This window comes from Lagopus muta, chromosome 3 (assembly GCF_023343835.1).
Source record: "Lagopus muta isolate bLagMut1 chromosome 3, bLagMut1 primary, whole genome shotgun sequence".
NCBI lineage: Eukaryota > Metazoa > Chordata > Aves > Galliformes > Phasianidae > Lagopus > Lagopus muta.
In genome coordinates, this window is record NC_064435.1 from 26,829,100 (window position 1) to 26,839,613 (window position 10,514).

Genomic DNA, 10,514 nt, shown 5'->3' on the forward strand with positions numbered 1-10,514 from the left:
ATTTTATTGCTTTAGCTTGAATTCCCATATTTGAAAAGATTGATAACATAAGGCAAACAGCCAGTGCTACACTGCAATATAGAATGGCCTTTTCCTTTGCCAAAATGCTGATTAAATGAATTCTGACCTATATTGTTTTTTACATCAGTGCCCTTTCACATACACAAAAAAATGGAAATAGAGATAATTAACCTCGATGAAGCATGACTTAAAAGAGTAACCAGATTTTTATAGTTTCCCAAGTGAAATACTCTCTTCTCCTTAAAATCCCTGTGGCTGCTTCTGTATGTTGTACTGTACACTCAAAGATTCAGGATGGAGGTTAGATTTAGAGAGATACTTCTTTCAGAGACAAAGTAGGCAACTGGGAAAATATTGTACCCAGAACCTCCTGGTCTAAGTTTAAAAAACAAATGCCTTAATGCTATGAATTTTACCTTTCTAGTATTGTTAGTATGTATATATAGTGACTGCAGAATGCTCCAATTAAGTCACTGTATTCAATTTATTACAAATCTGGGGGAAAATAGAATTCAACTGAGAACCCAATTTGCATATTATCTTTTTTGTTATTATTAAAGAAAAAAAATTGCACCTATTTAGGTGTAATTATAGTTCCCAAATTTGTTTTGGGAACTATAATTTTAAGATGGGTATTGTGGCTTGGATCCAATATCCAGTGTTTGTGGTTGGCTGACAAAAGCAGCAGCTGTGAACAATCCAGTCTGAATAATAAATATCTTGTTTTTCTCTAGTGTTACTGGGGAAGAAGTGATTTAGTGTAGTCACTTTTGCAGCTGGCCTTTTGTCGGTGTATTATAAATGAGGTGGTTGTGGGGAATTTATGAATCAGTCAGTTTGTAGTGCTGGCTCCTACAGGAAAAAGATGTCCTTTTCTGTATGTTTCTGTAAAATGGCTTTGGTTGGTCTTCTGTCCGAAAAAGTAACAACAATTAAAATTAACTGTGAGACAGATTGATGATTTTGAGTATATCAAAGTGATAGAAGACATTAAGCCTATTGGTATACTGAAAATTGTCATGTTGAAGTTTGCAGTTCAACTAAGCATTGACATTCATAGCTAGGTGTGAGGATGTGCCCAACATCTGGGAAGAAATTAATCTACCTCTGTATATTGCAATTGGAAAATTAAAGTACTGTCAGGAGGTTCTAGGTAAAATTGTTTTTTTTGGGGGGGGAGGGGGATGGTGGGTAGCAGAACCTTTCATTTTGTAACAACAGACCCAAAAGACTAAGAAATTTTCTTGAGTTAAGTGGGGATTCCACAAACACCTTCAACAAAGCAGAACGACAGAACTACCAAGGAGCAAAGAGAGTTAAGTGTACAAGGCAGGGGCAGACCTGTGCTTTCTTCCCTACTAATCTCTCTCATTTTTTATTTTTTTATTTTTTTTTTAATTTCCATTTTAGTCAATCAGGACAACTTGGATTCTTTTTTCCTGAATCTCTGTAGAATACATTTCACAGAAACTAAATTAAATATTAGATGATGATTTTAGAATCTGCCTATTGTTTTACATATTACTTAAACCGTTTTTAATTTCAAGTGCATGCAGTCTTTTTTCAGTATTTTAAGATCTCTATTTTATTAGGTAATATTATCCTGGTCATTGCATATAAAAATTTTTGTGGAATGCCTACAGTTTCTTGAATAATGTTGTTTAATGAAGGAGTGTTTCATTTGAAGTCACTGCTTCTTTTCTCTTTGTGAGACCTTGATGAAGTGCTAAAATGTTCATAACAGCTGCCAGCCAATTCTATTAAACAAGATTTGTTTCTGCTTCTCTAACCTTGCATAAAAATCTGCTTATGTATGATGGCTGTGCATGTGGTTCAAGTGTCTACTACACATCACATGGAATAATGCATGGGTGTCCAACATTACGATGTGCCTTAACCACATTGAGTGAAGTGGAATTGTCTTGGGCTATCTGTAAAATATATAATATTGTTAATGCTTATAAATAACAAAACTTTTTTTTTATTATTTTTTGTTTTTTAATTAGAACATAAAAAAAGATAAAAAAGTCAGCAGCAAAAACATAAATCTAATGGGATATTTGACTTTGTTTTTTGAAACTAATGCATCAATATCTGGTTTGATGGAAGTGGAGTTCTCAAGGTGTTCATCACAGATTTTTGATCTAATTTTACCATTCTTGTACTTCATCGTTGAAAAGAGTTGTTCATATGTACTGCCAAAAAGCAAAAATATGAATAAAGCTTGGCTGTGCAGGGAGGGATATTTTGTCTGGTAAGACAGGTCTTATAAATGTCTGTTAAAATGACACGATGAAATTTTTTTGTTTAGTTGAATGTGTGATTGCAATACATGCAGTTATTTGCTGTAACTTGAGTTAGCACTGCACTGTGCCCATTCCATGCCTTGCTTTCAGCTCAGATAGTGCTGATCACACTGATGTTTGGTTGTTGCTGAGTGATGGATGCATGCCCAGGGCCAGGCCAGGACACTCAAAAAGAACAGCTGCCACCATGATGGCATGGGGTAAAGTGCAGCTGCAGGACAGGCCAGGCCAGAGGTTTGACATCTCTAGAAGAATACATTTCCCTTTGTAGAAAGATATCTACTTTGGTGAATAGGTTCAAAATCCAGGTGGAACAAAATCTTTTAGCTGTGATCAGACTGCCATCATGAATCCTGTCGCATGTATACCATCACTCTTTGTGGTTCATAGAGTCACAGAATAGCTTAGGTTGGAGGGGACCTTAAAGATCATCTAGTTCCAACCTTGCCATGGGCAGATTTGGAGGTGACTTTTCTGACATACTCTGACATAGAATGCTACTACAGTATCAAGAACAAACTTAAATAGTTCTACTACTTTTGCATTCTTATAGATTTATTTTGTTTGAAGAAGAGCTGATCATGCTACTTCAAGATCTAAAGGACTTCTAAACAACCTTCAGAAGGAGACATATATATTCAGTAATGAAAGCATCTTTTCCTCCCTTGTCTGGAAAGAATTTGAGTTGCCCTGGGAGCCTCTAAACAGATAAAAATAGCATTGGAATGCAATCTCAATTTTCCTTTCCTAAGGAAATTATTCCTCCATGTAACACTTGTTATCCAAAGTGAACTCTGAGCTTATCAAGTAGAATCTGCCTCGTATTGATTTGGGAGAGAGAAACTTCATTGGATCCAACAGTTTTTCAGGGTCAAGTTATTAAGAAATGTTATCAGCATCTCCTATTGCAGATGCTGATGCTAATAGCAAAAAGTTCTTTCTGTTGCCTGTGAGTATTTTTTAGCTCATCTTTAATCCAACAGCTGAATTTTATCCAGTCCCTATTCAGTATGACATGTATTGCGTCTTTTTCATCTTTCAAACCAGTCATTATTTCAGTAAGCTTGAAAATCAAGCAATATCTCAGCATATAGTGACATTTCTAAACAATTGATATTGCAGTTTAAGTAGTCACAAACTATTAAGTAAAAAAAAATTTTTTTAAGTAAAAATTTTAAAAAGTTGAGATCATCTCATTTTGCTTGGATAACAAGAATGAGAATCTGGACAATAGTTTGGAAAAATACGTTCACAGTATGATTTATTGTTGAAACTAGGGAAAAGATTATGTTGCTGTCAAATGCTCCTCAACAATCATTTTTTACCTCTGCATTTTCTACCCATGCAGCCAGAACTTCTTTCAGGTCTCATTCCAATTTAGTGAGCAAAGGTGGTGACAGAAACTGTTTAGGACAATGAACAAGTAACCTTGTTAGCCATCTTCTGGAGTAAGCTGTACAGTGTTCCAGGGTAATATTGGCAGAAATTGATAAGTGAAGTCAGGAGAGGCGAGGCATTCAGCTCAGAAACGGACAAGACTTTTAAGCAAGGAGGCAGTGATTTAAACACAGAAGTAGCCAACTTTAGACAAAACACAAACTGTTCTGTCTACTTGAACCCCATATTCCAGAAAGAGACTGTGCTAGAAAGAGCATGGTATTCCCCATGTTGTTTGCATTGTGAGTTATGACAGCGTGCTATCACTAAAGTTGAGAAATGATTACTGGGCTTACAGGGAAATGCAGTTCCAAGTCTCCGAGCAATTCTAAACCCCACCAAACATGATGTCTTGAGACAGCTTGTCTCTGTTAACAGGATGCATCCATTGGATTTCTTTGTGGAACCCTAAGAGGCATCCAAACAGTGAGAGCCTGGCCAGATTCCAGCAGATCATGTCAGAAGACGGCTTTGTCAAGCAACACACGCAGTGTTCAAAAATGAGCTATGCATGAGCACTCACTGAATATCTAAAAGAGAAGAACATCCTAGCTACGTTGTTATGGGGAACAGTCTTTAGTGAAAAAGAATTCTAGCAGCTCACAAAGAAAACCTATTTGTTTCTTATATGCAGTGAGATTTTCTGCTTCTGGGTAGAAAAATTAGACGTAGGTATATATAATAAACTTCTCTAATGAGAAGCAAATTGAAACATTTAAATTAAAAGGAAACTAAACCTAAAATAAAAAGACTTCTAAAAAACCAAACCAAAACATTTAGATGGAGTGAAAGACATTTATTGAAAGGGATAAAACGTATGGAATAGAAAGGAGAAGGAAATTCTTGAAATTATATGTACAAAAATGGAGGTCCAGAAATGTTTAGTTGCATTGAGAGAGGGTGTTGACAGATAAACAGATATTTGAGGGTTCTTAAGAGGACACCATGATGAGGTAATGTTATATCATTATCATTACCTTTCTGAGCCAAACTTGAAAGGTCATTAAACTTCTAAGATTAGTTACACAAAATTTACTGTCCAGGAAGCAGAAAAGCAGTTGATACAAAAAAATAGAATCTTAGGAATCAAAGTATTTTTATCAAATACCCCTATTTCCCTAAATCCATAGAACAATACATTCCTACAGGGATGTTAACTGTTTAATTTTTTTTAGATAAAAGTGTGTTCTAATTTTCCACAAAATCCATTGAAGCTGTAACAAAAGGATTTCTTCTTTTCCTTTCCAGTTAAAATACTAATTAAACACTTGACCCTGGTACTCTTTAATCAAGAAAGTAAATAGTACTTTTAAATTGCTTTTCAAGCATACTGTAGCATAACAACTATAATTCCTTTTGTTTATGAGGGTTTAAATGTTTCATCCTGCTCCTCTACAAATGTAATGTTTGTGCAGTAGTGGCTGGTTATTTACATTCTTCATTATCTATGTTATGTGATAACTATAGGTGACTAAAATAGCTTGCCTGGAATATGCGAATAATAACACCTATAATAATGACATTTTCCATCACTTTTCTTTGCTGGAATTTACTTTGCTCTGCTTCTGTCTAGTTTCCAACGCTAACTGATTCAGCTTTTTGAACTCCTGACTTTTTTATTATCCTGAATTTTGTTTTGGTTTTATTTTTGCATTCAGCACATAGTGAATAAGTAAAATCAGATAAATTACTGGCAGGATTCTCAAGGTGGCATGCCCCTTATATGTAACTATCAACAAGTGGTATTCATTTCAGCTAACCTTTTACATGGCAAACGTTATTGTGGCAGGAGGTGCTGGTAAACCCTTTCTGTAATCACTGGTGAGAGGGGGTGCCTGAGCAGGAACACCGGAACCAGAAGACCTGTGGGATAAATCAAGCTCTGCCACAAAGAGGCTTTATGTATTGGGCTGAGAGAAACAATCCTGTGGGCTAAGTTTAAATCTAATGGTTTGAGGTTCTGACTTGGAGAAGGAGGCACAGCAGGGCTGCCATGGCAAGGCAGCAATAGCCAATTAGGGAACTGCTTTTGAGAACTGGCCACAGCAATATGGTATTTTTATGACTATACACTGGGAACTTCCAGTGGGTTGTGCCCATACCAGCATCATGCTTCTTTCAAATCCCTTCTTAATCTCTCTGTTCACATTCTGTCACAGAAAGTATCTGATGTAGCTTTGGGGTGACTTCAGTACACAGGAGTATTTTGCATCAACACAGTAGCAGCAGTGGCTGTGAGTAAAATGCACTAAAATACTATTGGATTTTTTTTCTAATAGAAGAAATATATAGACAGAAAAAATCCCTTTAAGCCGTGTTCTACACTAAAAGACAAATCCAGGCTGGGGGGGGGTCTGATTAATGTTGTAAATGTCTAAAGGGAGGCAAATGGATGAGGCCAGGCTCTTCTCAGTGGTGTGTAGCAATAGGACAAGGAACAATTGCCTAAGAATTGAACATAGAAAGTTCCATACAAGCATAGGGAAGAACTTCTTCACAGTAAGGGTGATGGAGCACTGGAACAGGTTGCCCAGAAATCTTGTGGAGTCTTCTTCTATGCAAATATTCAAGACCTGTCTGGACACCTACCTGTGTGACCTATTGTAGGCTACCTGCTTTAGCAGAGGGGTTGGAATCAATGATTTCTTGAGATCCCTTCCAACCCCTGCAATTCTCTGATGCTGCATGTAACCAGGAATATAATTTTATTCCACAAAGAAATGTCAAAGCTGTCAGTTATAATAGTGCACAAATGAAATGGTCTTCAAGATGTTTGGTGTATTCTCAGTGATCAAGTTTTTGCTAAGAAGTTATTTTGAATGGGTAAATGAGGAAGGATTAGAATTGAGGAGTAATACATTTAATCAAGGCAATAAACCAGTGAACAAGCTTTTGTATGTGAAAACCATCCTATGGCCTTTTAGTACTAGAAGGTGAGTGAGTATCCTGTAAGAGTATGTAATTTTATCTTTCTGCTGAATATGAATGAAGCATTTTCACTGAGAATTTAATTTGCTAGAATAAAATGCACGTTATTTTCCAAAATTTACTTCTGAGAGGGAATCGCTTCTTAGGTATTATTATTTCTAAATTGGAGGAACAAACAGGAAACATTTGGCAAAAAATTGTATCATTAACACTAATGTACATGGTTGTGAGCTTTCCTTGAAGTGTTCCTCTTTTAAATTACCTTTTGTTTTAGGCACTTTATGTAAAGTTCCTCACTCAGATCCAGTCTTCGTAATATGTCATAATTTATTATATACCCTGTTTCACGAAACTCCATTGCTTTTTGAAAATACATTATTCTCAACAGTCACTCAATGATGCAAAAAATGTCTGCCAAAATTTTAGCAGTTAAATAATTACTACTTGTGCTCCATGACCAGGATAGCTGCATAGAATAACTTCCATTCATTAATGACATATTTAGTGAAGTCTATATGTGAAATAAGCTATTGAACATGATGTAAAAATATACCATGCTTTCTTCTCCTGATACCATATGTGCTCTGGAATCTGGCAGTAGATTTTGCATTTTAGGTAGGGTGCCTAATTTGGTTTATACTTTATCATCTCCATCTTTAATGAAGGCCAGCACTATCCCAAATGCCCATATGCTATTAATGAACACAGAGGAAAGACTGTATGCATCATCTTTGATTAATGTTATTTTACAGCTTTCACAGATCCTGTATGTTCTGATGTTCTGTCATTTTGGTGCATGAAAAGATGTCTTTGTGTTTTTTAAATTTTTTTACTTTACTAAGTTTAGATCCTAGCTAGTAGTACGTTCATGACTGGAATGCATGCCCCATCACTTGATAAAAAAGAGATAATGAAGTGTAATCAGCTTTTGCAGTAAATTACACACCTCCCAGGGACTGGTAGGATTTGTATTTAGAACTGTTATATTTTTTCATGAACTCGGTTTGTAAAAGCATCATGCAGCTTTCATTTCTAATCCAGTACTGTCTGCAGTGTTCTTGTAGGCTAAATTCAATCCTCTGGGCACTGCTGCTCTCAGCCATAACTGTCCTCTCCAGGATTTTAAGATTTTTTATTTGATAAAACACTTCATATCCACTCTTCTGCATTTCTGCATGGCTTGTCTCCTCCTGAAAGTTGGTTAGAATTCTGCTATTCAAGAGCTCCTGAAGCCAAAAATTATTTTTTTCTTTCAAGAGTATTGGAAAGAACAGTAACAGAGCACTTGGGTTTATAAAGGAAAGGAAGATATTTCATAAGAAGTATCTTGGGGTTTTTGAGGCTGTCTGGAAAAAAATAAATAAACAAACAAACAAATTGTCCTCTCCCAGATTTATCTTCTAATAACTCTGCTTTTATTGATTTAGGTTAGATTTTGGCTTCTGTGTTCAGTACTGTCAGGAGAAATTGATCCCAACAGTGAAAGCCTGGGAGGTGGAGTGCCTGGCACACAGATGTGCAGCTCATTGGTGTGTCCAGAAAGAGCACGTGGTCCCTCAAAGTCTTCCCAGATCTACTGACAGCAACACTAGTTGGCCAACTGCTGATATCTCCACTGCCTGGTAGTGGTTTCCACTGGTTGACTTCTTTACTGCCACCAGGCCTACCTGTGCCTTCACAAGATGCCCTCACACTTCTGTTGCTGTGGAAAGTAGGAGTTAATCATAGTGACAGTTTATATGCTGTTCCTAAAGATCCATGACACAGAACTGTTATAAGGGAAATAATAAGATATGCACCATAAGTTACCTTTGTTAGGAAAAAAATAAAATTTTATTTTCAAAATTCTAACATTTTTATGACATATTTAGTTATTTGTCTATTCAGTTATGTAAGCTCGTACTTACTTCCTTTAGGAACTAGCTTCATTTAAGGCCACTGGGGACAGTAATTCTCCATTGATTCTCATTTCCTAAATAATTCCTCCACTCTAAAATAGTAGACTTTGTGTTTTGCCTTCCTATGAATAATGAATGAAAAAGAATTATAATTAGCAGTAACATTATGACTCCATGATATAGATTTACATAAAAACTAAATGCTCAACACAATGGATGCGGAAGGCTTTCCTCTTATTACTATGAATATATGCATTTATAATACCAGGAATTAAAAATGACAATGATCTATCCCCTTTTCCCTAAGAAAAATTGAAAATAAAGTACTACAAATCCTACTCAATCACTTACATAAAAATAAAAAGCTTTTATTCTATGGTTTATTAATTTTCCAGCCTTCCGAAACTTGCTGTCATGTTCCCTAAACATAGACATCACTTTCTATGCTGAACATGATAAGTTTAGGCCCAGAGATGTCAGTAGCATTGTCTCCAGAAACGTTATCATCTTTCCACTAGTCTTACCTTTTAGTTGGAAGTATTTTGGTAGCATTCCAAGGACCAGATTTGCTTCCTTCCCCGAGCAGTCTGTCACCTGTTCCTTCCTGGATCTCAACAGTCTTGTCATATTTTGAAGGTGAAAATACCTTGAAGGTCATGAAGATGTTCAAAGGACTGAGAAACCTGAAATGTGGACAGACTGAAGGAATTAGGTCTTATCACCCTGAAGCAGAACAATCCTTGGAAAGGGCATTTATCAGGATTCACCACTAATGTCCACATTCACAAGCTTATCCCCTCACATGTAGGAGGATTCCTCTCTTGGATAGTGTTTCATGTATAAAGAATGCATATAGTGTATAATTTACCGTGGCATAGGCAGCTTTATTAGCTTTTGGTTTCCTTCAAAAACCTAAAAATACTGAATAATTCCTCAAGTTTCCTAACAGCAAACAGCAAATATTGTTTTAAAATAAAAGGAACAACTTTTTTTTCCTCTTAACTTTTTAGACATTCTTATTGAGATTTGCCATATAATTTTTAAAGGTTTCAGGATTATTATCTCATATTGTCAGCTAAACATAAACTCCATAATAATGACTGGTGTCTATTTTACCATAAAGAAGAACATGGATGTTCAATATGTGATACAATTTTCACACTTTTGACAAATTTTTATAGGTTTCTAAACTCCAGTGGCATTCAATAAGGCAACACTTCAGTATGCCCATGCTTCCTCGTGTCTATTTGGTGTGTTCCTCAAGTAAAGACACACGAAATATTTCTGTGAACAAATAAGACTAGAACCTAAGCCTGAAGCATTACGTTAACTAACTTACAAGAAAAGAAAATATGTCTTCTCCAGAATGCATTAGTTACAGCTGATTAAGGAAGGAATACAGAAATATCATTGTTTACCTTTATGCTTAGAAAGGGAAATTTAACATAAGATATTTATCTGCTGTCACTAGTTTGTGTTTCATGAGATTGTTTTATTAGATTCCAATTTACATAACTTAAGTGTTTGTTTGAACAACAGTTTCAAAATCCTCATTAAAACACTTCTGACAAATACAGCTTTATCTAGAACTAAATTATGGAGAAGAGAACGATAATTAAACAGAATCACTTAACAACTGATAGGCACTTGTGGCACTAATTACTGAAACTCTATTGAAAAAAAATATGCCTGTAAGCAACAGGGAGTAAACTTTACTCTGCTTTTCACCAGGAAAAATAGTTACTTGTTTTAGTGATCCATCTAATAGGATCTCCATCCAACAATACTGTTCATTCATTATGTCTACAACTAAATGTTTCAGTATCTGTAATAAAAAATACTTAAATAAGACTTTAATCAGCTTAATGACCTATTCTTATGTTGTTGCTTTCACTCAAAGAATCATGAAGGCTGAAGATGTTAT